We start from the raw sequence: 12639 nt of genomic DNA on the forward strand, positions 1-12639 counted from the left end.
GTCTTATCTATTTTCCTCCCCTCCTTTTCCTTGACAAAACCTGGAAATCAGGCCTTATCAATAAACCCTCCTTTGAAATTAATGTGCAAGGCACAAATAAGTAGCCTGTGTGTGTGATGTTTGTGTGTGTGTGCATGACAGAGAGACAAAGAAGAATGGCATTAAACCAGCTGATTATGAAGAATGGCATTAAACCAGCTGATACAGTTGGGACACACAATTAGGCTTCAAATGCTTGTGCCTGGAAACATGTCCATTTTTCCTGACTGAATCATTTGAACTAGTAAGAGGACGTGCTCATCCTACAAACCTTGCTTTATCAGAACTGTTACAATAGCTTTTTATGCATTGTAGCTTCCTCAACTCATGACTTGTTAGCAAAGCAAAGTCATAAACAATATTTAATCTGGCTCTGCAATCCTGTCAGCACAGGGTAACTTTGAGTGACATGGAGGAATGGATGTGAGGACTGAGCACCGAAACATCCAAATGGTTCACTGGAAACTAAATGAAGTTTTAAAAATACACCTGTTCATCAACCCTGAGACAGCAATGAATAAATGTGTTTTAGTAATGATCCAAAGAAACAATAAGGCATGGCCCTCGATTATTGGGACTGACATGAATAAGAGCATGGGAAAAATATCAATTGTTTCCTGCCTGTATTGGATTAAGAAGAGAGTTATCCAAACAAAGATGGAGAACATAAAGTGAACCGATACTTCTTTTTATGCCTGATGGGTAAAATCTGCATGCTTGACTTATGCTGAGCACAACCTATTTATAACCATGCTCTTGCAGACTTAGTGGAATTTTTCCTGTAATCCGATGTTCATTGCAGCATCAATGAACCTTCAGTCAGGATCATGCCTTTCTGTTCTTCAGCAGAGCAGCACCTGCAGATGGGTACTTGCAATGGGAATAAATGTGTCAGAATAGTCCTTTTTTATTTTTAGCAAAGTGGATAAAACACTAGGAATTCAGCTATAGCAACCTCTTTCTCCCTGAAATATTTTGTTCAGTTGGAGGTCATCATAGTTGACCTCCAATTTTATAAAGCCTTATGTAAATTAAAATTAGGATTACGTAATTCTCTGCATTGAAATCCACTGCTATTGTTTTCATGCTGGATAGCCAGCAAATTGATAATAGCACTGTGTATGCAGTAATTAATTCAGAATTACTATCACAAGCAATGACTGATATAACTATCTTCCTTCTCAACAAAAATTCCTGAAAATTATTTCCCCTTAAAAAATCCATTCTTTTTGTAGAATAATTCGTTCCCATTTCCCTATATTATTGCTAACATTTTCCTCCAGACCCTTTAAAGATATGACATATTGGCAGCATTCTCAGAAGCAAATCACAGAAACATTTAAATCAAGGCAAATGATTTCTGAGGAACAGTTTTTAAAACAATGTAAACAAAGCAGAATGGAGGGGCAGAATTGTGTTTAACAACCAGGATATAGAGGCTGACAAAGTTAAAATGAGAGAAATTGAATTTAACTGCTTCTGGCCAGTGAAGTGAATGGTAACTTACACGTACTTCTCTGTTAAAGAAATGCATGAAGAGTGCATTATTGGCATGTTGCTGCTATTTCCAGTGGCATTTACTGTACATTCAATTAGGCAGCTTGTCACAAAGAAACTCAGAGCTTCTAGACTCCCCTGTGTTGTCTTACTGTACCACACACAGCCTTCAAAATTTACCTTCATTCATAACAAATTTGTGAATTTGTTTTCACATTCTGAACAAACTTAGGTTTGTTTTTCAGTTGTATCTTCCTTCACATTTTCTATTCAAACAAGAGTAGTGTGCAGAAAATTACAAGTGTACTCATTTATATTTTAGTGAACTTGGGCAGCTCTTTCAGTATGAAGAAGCAGATTCCTTCTTCTAGCAGAAACTGTAGCTTGATGAACAGGAAATCCCTCCCAGGTCATCCCCTTGAACCATCCCAGTTGCTAAAAAGAGTGGTGATAAGAGCAGGAAACTTAGTATGACTTGTGCCTTATCTATCTTCTTTTGTAATCAAGGGTGTTTGATGAAAATGAATAAGCATTGCTAGACCATGCTCTAGGTGTATTTTTTTAAGCAACTTCTTTTTCATTTTAATTGACTATACACAAAAATTCATGCCTTTAATATTTTACAATCATTTGCTGCTTTAGAAAACACTCTTGAAAGTAAAAGTTCATTTTAAACCAAATGAAAGGAAAATTAATTCTGCAAGAGGAAACTGTCTGCTTCAAAGCCAATACCAAAACCACTACACAAACACACAGGGGTTTTTGCAAGGGCATAACGTCCTTCCAGACAAAAAAAAAGTCTGATACCTTACAAAACATTTGGGAATTTGCATCTTTTAAAGGAATTATTTCTTACTCTTTCTGTACGACATTTAGCACTTTTGTTGGTCCCATGACTGACTGGCACAGTTTCCTGCTATTTTTAGTATTTCCTTAGACCTTCATTGCTCAGTTCTCTTTAATTTTTTCACATTATGGACAAAAATATCCCCTTACTATTTGTATGTTTGCTATAAAGTTATTAGCCAAGACTGTTTGTGTCAGGTAAACAGATTTCATTTCAAAGTGAGATGTAGGTAATTTCCCTTGCTTTTAATTCTTGTGTCTTTCCTAACCTTCAGTCACAAAGTTGACCAATTACAGTTACACTCCAGAGAAGATTATCCTGAACAGGTTTTAAACTAATGCAAAAGATGTCTCCATTTTCTTTTCATTTCCCCTTGTATTCGGGGGCATTAGTTATTTATAACCTGGTAATTATTTTTAGTCATTCAACTGAACAAGATAGGAAGAAAGCAACAGGTGAAGAGAAGGTAAAACCACTTTTGAAGCTAGCAAAAAATACATTGTTTCAAAAGCAAAATCCTGACTTGCATCTAAAACAAAGTTCTTTATCCTTGGAGTCAACATCAGGACTTATATTGACGTCAGCTGGACAGTACCACTGCCAGAGGTCTTGTGATGCTGCTGCAAATGTGCAAAAGGATGAGAGAGCCAGCAGCAGCAATTGAAGTACAAAAATACTGGTAGGTCAGCATTATGTAAACCATGACTGTGTATTTAATTTTTCAATTTTTAAAAATAATTTCTGGTGGTTTTCAGCCAAACTTTTAAGCAAGTTTGTCTCTTTAGACTATATTTTCTTTTGCCTGGGTGTATTGTGTTCCCCATATGATCTTTCTTGCCATGTTTAGGACAGAAAGGAAATAAAAATCAAGATGAAAGAGGAGAATCAGTTCTAGTTTGTTTTAATATTGATGGAGTCAAAGCTGATAATAATATAGGTAATGTAAGAACACAAACGCAAACTTTTTCTGACAGAAAGAGAAACTTTTTTGTGGTTGGAAAAACCTGTAGTGAGCAATGGAAATATATATATATATATATATATATATATATACATATAACTATGTGCATGCAGCTGACATGCAAAGAAAAACAGGTTCCTTCACCGCTCACTTCAAGAAATGGAGAATTTCAGTTCTCCACTAAGTAAAGCATTTCCTGGAGGAGATAAATAAGCAAGTGCCTAGCAAGACATGGTGAAGGTTGAATAGGGCTGAGATGAGGCTGATGCCACACTGAATGGCATTATAAATCAAAAGGCACCAAATAAATAAAACCACTGGCTGGAAGAAGTTGATTATGGATTGGCTGAAGTTTGACTTGAGCCTGTGATGAAGGGTAGAGGAAGAATGAGTTTAGAGATTTCTTATTGAAGGAGGATAACTCTGAAGATTTAGCTGTTTGACACAGGCACTAAATAATTAAAGTTGTAAGTTGTCTAGGATAAAAATGGTTACATCAAAGCTGAAATGTGGTCAGTATCTCCCAAGAAACCAAATTCAGACAGAGAAAGAGAAATTTAAATGTTTGTTTGAATTCAAACATATGTTGCATGAGTGCTAAAATTCCACAGGCAAACAAAATTAGTTTTACAAATTCCCTTTGTTTTCTGTTCATTTCTTCATTTTTTCCTTTCATCATTCCAACAATAACTGTTGTGGGGAAAAAACTACTCATGGTCCTCCTCTAAGACAAAATAAATTGAAAAAAGAACAGCACTAAAACATACTCATTCTTTTTGACAGAATACAGAGTTGTCTTTACATTTTCTCTAATTATTTTTATCTTTGAAGGGCAGCTTAAGAAAAATAAATTATACACTGAGGTACTACTCACACAAGTGCAAAATTCAGTAAACTGTTAATATTGTAAATCTGTTACAATTTTCTCTGCTCCATTACATGAACATGACTTAAGTTGAAGCTCAGCACATTTAAAAACTTGGACGTAATTTTGAGTCCTGAGGGAGCAAGCCTTAATAAGTACTCACACTTCTTCCCACTTCATTATTACTAGATTATTGCTTTCTTATTCCACTATCTTAACTTGTATGACTTGACTGTTCAAATAGAAACTCATTGACTTGAAAATGAGCCCCATTGAGTTGGCTCAACAACTTTTGCCTTAGAGGAGAGTTTTTAATGATGTAAACGTTGTGAAACTGCAGATACTTGCATGGGAAGAGAAAAGAATGAGGCAAACATTTCCACTTTGTCTTCTAGAGAAAAAGGGATATGCAGGGAACATTGTATTTTTTGCTCCTGTGTCTGCAGTTCTCAACCAAAGCTTGAACACTTTGGAACTTCTTATTCAAGCAAAATGATTAACTTCAAAGTCTCAGAATATGGCCATGGGCCTGTGAAACCATTAGGATCATCTTGGTTGATGTGTGATGAACCGTGAATTGCTAGAGGGTTAGTAACAAGGCTGGATTAAGCAAACAGAACCAGACACAGAAATTGGAAACCTCCATTTTCCATCTGCAGTGAAGAAGTTACAGGATAGGTGGAAGAAATGTAAATTCTTCAATGGCTTAAAAAATGCCTTTGCTTTTGAGCTGAAAAGCTTGATACTAATGCTGATAAAATAGTTTATTTAGGAACACTGATGAAAGAGGACATGGATGCTGTGTTGGAATTGAGCTGCAAATCACAATATTTATTTACTACTGCACAAATATGCACATTCATACTCAGACATAGTTTGCTGCCTATTCTGTGAATTCAAGGCATAACATGACAGCCCTAGTGAGGGATTCCCAAATTCCCTTGGGCTGGTTGTTTCAGGTGAAAAAGTCCTGTTACTATCAGTCCTAGCTCAGCAGCTACCAGCCTGATTCCTTACACAGCTACCACAGGGCTGGGTGAATTACTACAAATTTCATAGCTGAAATAAACCTATTTTCTTTCCAAGGATTGGCCTGTTGGCATAACGATGCATTGGATACTGTCCATTTCAGAGCGTGATCAATGCTCAGCCAAACACCTTGAAGTGTGACACATAATGAACAAATTCACCCACATTTGGGACCCTCATTTTTATTGAACACAAGTAAGAAGCCAAAACATTTGCTGACCCATCTTTTCCAGGGAAATCCCTATGTGATCCATGCAAATATCAGCAATTGTGCTACCTGCACTGAGTAACTTGTAATTGCTTTAAAATATAGACAAAGTGGACTGTGTGCTTGCTTTGATGGATGTTCAGAGGTCATTGATCTTGCCAATAGACTAAAGACCTGCTTACAGACAGACATCTGCAGACCTGTCAGTCTGTGGCTGCATCTGGTCAACAGTGGGAGGGTTATTATGAGTCCCTGAGGAATGTCCTGATCATCACCTGAGCCCAGCACTCTCCCCAACAGGAAACCAAGGAATGACTCATCTCTCCAACTGTAGTGCTGTGTCTGACAATTAATGTCAAAGTTGATTAATATAGCTAATTCGTACATATTATGAGATAAATATCCAAAGAATGTCATCAGAACTAATGTGGCAAATGTAGAATTTGGAGATTTGCATTGCAAAGCTACAGACTGGTCTTTCCAGAATTTTGGAAGAGTCAAACACCTGAACCCACAGGAAACTGATGAGCATAGATTGTTTAGAACATTGGCCCTGTGAAAATGGCTGAGAAACTTAGCAAACAGGGATGAAAGCAACAAATGGTAGAAATAGTAGGCAAAAGGAGGATGGCAATGTGGGTTGAAAACAAAGAGGTTTTTTGCCCTGGAATATACTAAAAGAAAGGAGAGCATTCTCTAAAAACGATTTTATTTTTCCTGCCTGTCGAGTAAACAAAAATATCACACTCTGAATAAAAACTATCAAAAGAAATCAATATACTATAACAGAATTCACCTTCCAGTTTTCCATGTAATACATATTTTTACTCCTTTTTCTTTCACAGAATGCAGCCATATTTTGTTTGTTTTGTCAATGTTCCACATTTATTTTAATAATAACCAAAAGGCAGATACCTTGGCCATATCTTCTATTTGGCTGAAATATTTTCACACTTTCATTGGAAGTCATATTTAGACAAAATATTTTCTTGCTATTTTTTCTCAAAAGAGTGATAAAAAATACTGTTGTCAGAACATGGAAGCTGTTGTGGAACCCATCTGGAAATTTGCACTGACTGGGGCATTTCCAGGAGTTACACCATCAGACAAGTAATGCACCACTGAATCAACATCCAGCAGTATGTTTTGTGACCAAATGCACTTAAAAATCTCTACAAAAGGCTAATATTTACATGGTTGGTTTAATAGCCCCTGAAAAAGACTTATAAAACTGTTTTGGTAATGCAGTTGCTCAAATACTTTCATCCAGCTATGAAGAAGAGATCCAGTAGGCTCTACATGGTCATATTTTCATAAAACCCAGAAATAACAGTGCCATCACTGTAGAGGGATAGTTTTCTAATTGGATCAGGGGCAGTGCAAGCAATTTTAATCAGACATCTGTTTCTGAAGGCTCACTTCCTAGATTTGTAAGATAAGTTACAATTAATTTTCAGTATAAAGTGTCCCAAACCTTGAGGTTGGAAACATGTATTTTCTATTCCTTATCTAGTCCTTCTCCTCTTGAATGCACAGAAGAATGTCAGAAGAAGACAAATAGCTCATCTTATTTTAGTCTTCTCAATTTAGGGAACTGTAATAATGAATTAATCCAACACCTTGCTAATTGGAATATGATTGTAGTTTTAGAGATTTATACATTTAGGTATAAGAACTGCACTGTCCTTTCAGGGGAATTTTTAGCCTAATATAAACCTTTGCAACTTATTTAAAGTCCTCACTGTATATATAATTTCTGTTTCTCCAAAGTTTTTTTACAAATAAATGCATCCAACCAAAAACTGCTGGTGATACTATAAATCTGGACACAACAACTCCAAAGTAAAATGATGCAATTTAGGAAGAAAAAGCTAGGAAAATTTTACTTTACCTGTGTTTGCATGACAGATGGTGAGCACAGTCTTGGGTAATCTGTTAGTCCTTGTGAGTGAAATCAATTAAGTTAGAAAATCTATTTATTGCCAGGGAGATTAAAAAGTAATTAGCAATCATAAAGAAATCTGTAAAGGTCCTAATTACAATGAAGCAATGAATTTAGTTTCTGAACAGGAGGGAGGTTCTAAATACATGGGAAGTTTGTATCTCATCTGTTGTTCATTAAGAAAATAGCAAGCCCAATCTTTTTGGTGTTTTGGTCATGATGTGTGGAAAGGCCACTTGAATTTTTTTTATCACAATGCTGACACAGTAGCAATGTCCTTAATACCAGTTTATTAAAATCCAACAGCAGGATTAATTACTTAGTTAAGGGCATTTTGCAACAGATAGGAAAATAATCTTAGAAATTTTTTTTATTTTCATATTCTTTCATCTTTTCCTGCAGATGCTTTTAGTTTTATTTAGCCTTTTACTTGTGCCATTAAAATTCTAATTTTTTTTCTTTTTCTAAGAGCTGAGCATAGGAAGAATAATTTAATTTCCACACAATGCTTCCATGGGATGAACATAACCTGTAGTCTTTGCTGGAAAGCACATATCAAACCCCAGGCTAGAGTTGGCAGTGGAATGTTTCTGTTGACCATACAGACATAAAACAGGGAAACACCTGAAACAAAGGGAAAGTCAGCAACAACAAATCCCTGGAGTTTATGGGACATGTGAAGATATGTGGCTTGTTGAAGAGACTTAGGTATGCTGTGGGGGGAAGTCTTATTGGTCACCTGCTGTCCAGATTGCCTCAGCTTCTTCCCTGCTGTGCCCCTGTTGTTAATACTGACTCTGATAGACACATGGCAAAGTGGAACTTAAGCCTCCACTGTTCTGGTTTTTGTGGTGACCTTTCAGGAACAGTTCCCAGCAGTAGTGATTGCTCAAGCAGTACTAGGAATTCTTTATGGGTGAGATCTACTTTAAACCAGTTTTCTTTGTTGACATGTTTTTATTCTTTTCTCTTTGTGAATGACTCTCTTTGCTCTGAACCAATAAAACCAATAAAACCAAATAACCCTAAGTTTACTTTCAGCTACCAGTGCTCTTCCTCAGAAACGTGTTTCATTAAGGTATGGTTGAGGTATGCACACATCCTCAACACCTCTGGTTTTGAATAGTCTATTCAGCACATTTACAAGAGAAGCACCCATTCCAAAGCCTGTTATGTAATATTTAGATACAGATCTAAAATAATTGTGGCAAGCTTTGAAAATGTTATATTTTAGTTTAGTCTTTTCAGTGGTATACTACATGCTCTTCCGCAAAATCCCTAAACAGATACAATCCTACTCAATGAAATGTACTCTTAAAGTATTTTGAATTCTCCTATAAACCCTAAGGCTTTTCCTTCCCTCTAGGAGAACTTTTGAAGCATTAGTAGTTTTTTTTTGTTTTGTTGAAGATTTTGTATTTTTAATATATTGCTTCTTTTCCATCTTGCTTAATTAACTGCTTGTAGACTTCTGTTATGTTCATGCAACCAGCACAAGAACAACTTTCCCCCAGTAACAGCTGCCTTTTTGAGAGCCTGTCTTAATCAATATGCATCAAACTGAAATCTCTGAGCACTTTCCTAAAACCATTCAATATATGAGCATGCCTTATGTGTAAGTGACTTTGGCATTCATAGCTGATCAACTTTTCCTTCTTCAGTCCTTCCCTTTCTCTTTACAAATTCTGGGGAGCTATGAGATGCTTCTGAGAAAAAAAAAAGAGGATAGAAAACCCGAGATATGAAATTTCGGGTTTTTGAAGTCTGTAGGCTTAACCTTGGATTTCCAGGACCATATATAAACATTTAATAAAAGAGTGCTCAGTCCTAGAGCTGCTATATTTATAGCTTCTATAGGCAGGTAGACATTTAGGATGCCTGGAAACCAGACTATGTAATTAAATATTTTACCAAGCATTCAGGGACCCAATGTTAAGCGTAAGCATAAATACAAAATTACAGTAGTAAAAGAACACTTCACTGCCTGCTGTTATCTGAATTCACAATCAAAATTATCCAGTGGATGCAAAATTAGAAACATTATTTTTAAAACTTGCTAAAATGGCTCAACTCCAAAATATTGGAGTTTCATTCATCCTGAATGAATGAAACTCCAATATTTTCCTTACTCTTCCCACTATTTTTATCATTATTTTATTGAATCTTTGTGAGATCATTCCTTCTTTCATTCTAACTCATCGTTCTTAGCACATGCATAATTTCATGACTTTGTAAAGACCTAGAGATGAATTAAATCTGAGATGAAAGGAAAAGAGATTAATAGTAAAAAGGAAAAAGCTTTCTCCTTTAAAAAAGTGACTCAAATACTACAGATTCGCTGCAAGTGCTTTTCTGAGAAGTATTTATGATCACAGATGTTTATAAGCCAAGACATTTTTGTAAAAAGTCCTGCATATTTCAGGGATATTTTTATGCATTTAAGGAACGTATTGTTAACAACTCATCTCCAGGTTTTATTTTTAGAGCAGTGCCACAATATTTTAGTATAATTTATTAAAAATTTATTATGCTGTTAGCTCTCAAGTTGTAAATGAAGCATGTAGGAGGAGAGGGATTACTACTGTACAGCTTCTACAACTGGGAATAATTATAGTCCTTCTAGAATAAGAAGGGGGTGGAAAAATACTGTGTAATAGGTTGTGTATACTTTTTCCTTTCAGTTACAGATGGATTCATTTTTAAAAACTGCAAATCTCTCAGCTCCTGCTGGGTGTTGGTTACCCACCATGCGACTGACCTACAGAGAGAAGAAATGGATACAGTCAGAGGACTCGTCTGGGGCTCCTCGTGGCTGTAGCTCTGAGAGCTGACAGCTCAGTGTTGCTTGTGCACCTCATCCTGACCTTTTGAAGCTGATGAGCATCTATCAGGCTTCCGTTCTCTTGAGTGCTAAGGAATCCTTCAAGGACAAAGAATTCTTTTACAGACCCTTCCTTGTTCATCCCATTTTACAACGTACATTCATTTTGCAAAGATAAAGTTTACTTTTTATCTAAACCAGTTCAATTTGGATTGTCTATGCACTAAAGATTTACATTCATTTTGGTTTGACACTCCTTTTTTTATTTAATTTTCATTAGGTAAAAGATGAATAATGTCATGTGGTTTTACCAGTCCCATGAGGATTTTGAAAATTTCTTGTAACTATAGTTATAACATCAAAAATAATTTTGTTCCAGTGAGAAAGAACTTCCAATCTTTTCATTTGTCCTTTATAATTACTTATTAATTACAGTGCCTCAAAGGAGCCAAGCTTGCTGGCTTTTGACCAGAGACAAGTCATAACTTCTCTTCAAAACATAGATCTCTGAAGTGGCTGAACTTTAGTCTTCTTCAGAAAACATCTTTTAACCTGTAAATATCTATTGCTGGCTAGTTAAATAAACTACCTTAAAATGGTTAACCTCAGCATGTAAAACATAGGCAGACAAGTGATTTCTCTGAAACATGGTTTCCATATGTGGTTTGCGTGAGCCCTGGGATAATGTTTTCTTAGCAGCTGAAATTTCCTCCTGAGCTGTATTAAACAACTATGGAAGAAAAAGCTTTTACAGAAAATAGTTATTTTTAAAGTTTAGCAGAGTTGACGGACATTCTGCCAAACAAACCCCCTCTGTGTGGAGCAAAGGGGTCTATTTAACTCCAGGCTGTTACTTTATTCTGTATAAGGCAGCAGGGAGATTAGGCAGACTGATGCTCCTTCTCTCTTTCACTATGAACCAGAGTATCCACAGACTGGCAAACATAATTGAGGCTGCCAGCCTGGGGAGCTCTCCTTATTTCTATTTGCTCATCATACAGGAAGGTGAAAATCTTACACTTCCTAGTCAGTAACAGGTACTCTGTTATTACAGCTTCATTAGCATATTTAGCCTATTTATTTAATATTTTTACTGTGATTGAAAACAACTCACTGCAGGTGTTGTTAGTTGTTGGTGTATGACATGGACTCAGCCATTCAAGCAGCAACTTGTACGAAATATCGGGCAAAAGAAGAAATAAGAAAGGAAAGCCAGAAAAACATGGCAGTGGTTGGTTTTTGCACTCAAAAAGTAAAATCTCAGTGAATAATCCATAGTTTCAGTGTTGGTGATATTTCACCAGCAGCAGCTCTTTCTTTAATTAGAAGGAAGTCTGCAAAGATTGTAAAGCCTGTTGAATGAAGTGCTGAGCAACTAGACAGATGGGGAGGATCTTGTTTTGCCCTTTCAGTGTCTGAAAGGGGGCTTATAAGAAAGATAAGAACAAAGCTTTAAATCGGGCCAGTTGTGATAGGACAAGGTGTAGTAGTTTTAATCTAAAAGAGGGTAGGTTCAGAGGGTGGTAAAACACTGACACAGATTCCCCACACAGGTGCTGGACATCCCATTCCTGGTAACATTGAAGGTTAGGCTGGACAGAGCTTGGAACAACCTGATCTGTTTGTACCTGTCCCTGCTCATTGTAGGGAGGTTGGACTAAAGGACCTTTAAACGTCCTTTTCAACCCAAATCATTTTGTGATTGTTCTATACACCAGAAGCTCTGTGTACCGCTTTGCACTCTTAAGTCCTAAATTCCTCACACATTAACATTTCCATGGAAGTAATAAGAAACAAAAAGTAAGATAGCCTGCACTGTCAGAAGACAGATGTATCAGGTTTGTATTGGCTGATAATAATTATATAGCAATAGCAAATCTGAGGCAAAAGGAGCTAACCAAAAAAGATAGGGTTTTCCCCTCTGTTGGTTAGTATAGAAAAATACCAACCAATAATGATTTTGGCTAATGAGGGGAGAGGTAGGACGGCTTAAAATTTTCAGGAAGCAGCCCTGCTTTGGGTAAGACATTGAACTAGAGCAGATCTGGGAGCTGCCACTATTTCTAGATCTGCACTTCCGAGGCTCAGGTTCTCTTGGAGCAGCCACACCAACGTCCCTACAAACGTCCGCTCGCCTACGGGTTAAATACTAACTCATCAGTAGCAAATTTCCTCTGGAGGTCTCTTCCAGCCAGGCTCAAACCTGTAAGAGTTGCCCTGACAGCACACGAGCCCGGTGTAAACGAGTGGTAAAACATTGCCACAATGTCAAACAAGCCACTGCTCGCAGCGGAAGGGGCTGTGTGGAGGGAACCGCTGTGGCAGCCACCTGTAATTTCACTGTAACACCGTATTCCTGCCAACAGCTCCTGCCGTACATTTAACCTCTCCAGCCCGGCCCCCCCCTAAACCCCGGGCTTCCCTTTCGGC

This window comes from Serinus canaria, chromosome 2 (genome assembly GCF_022539315.1).
Source record: "Serinus canaria isolate serCan28SL12 chromosome 2, serCan2020, whole genome shotgun sequence".
In the NCBI taxonomy this organism is placed as follows: Eukaryota; Metazoa; Chordata; class Aves; order Passeriformes; family Fringillidae; genus Serinus; species Serinus canaria.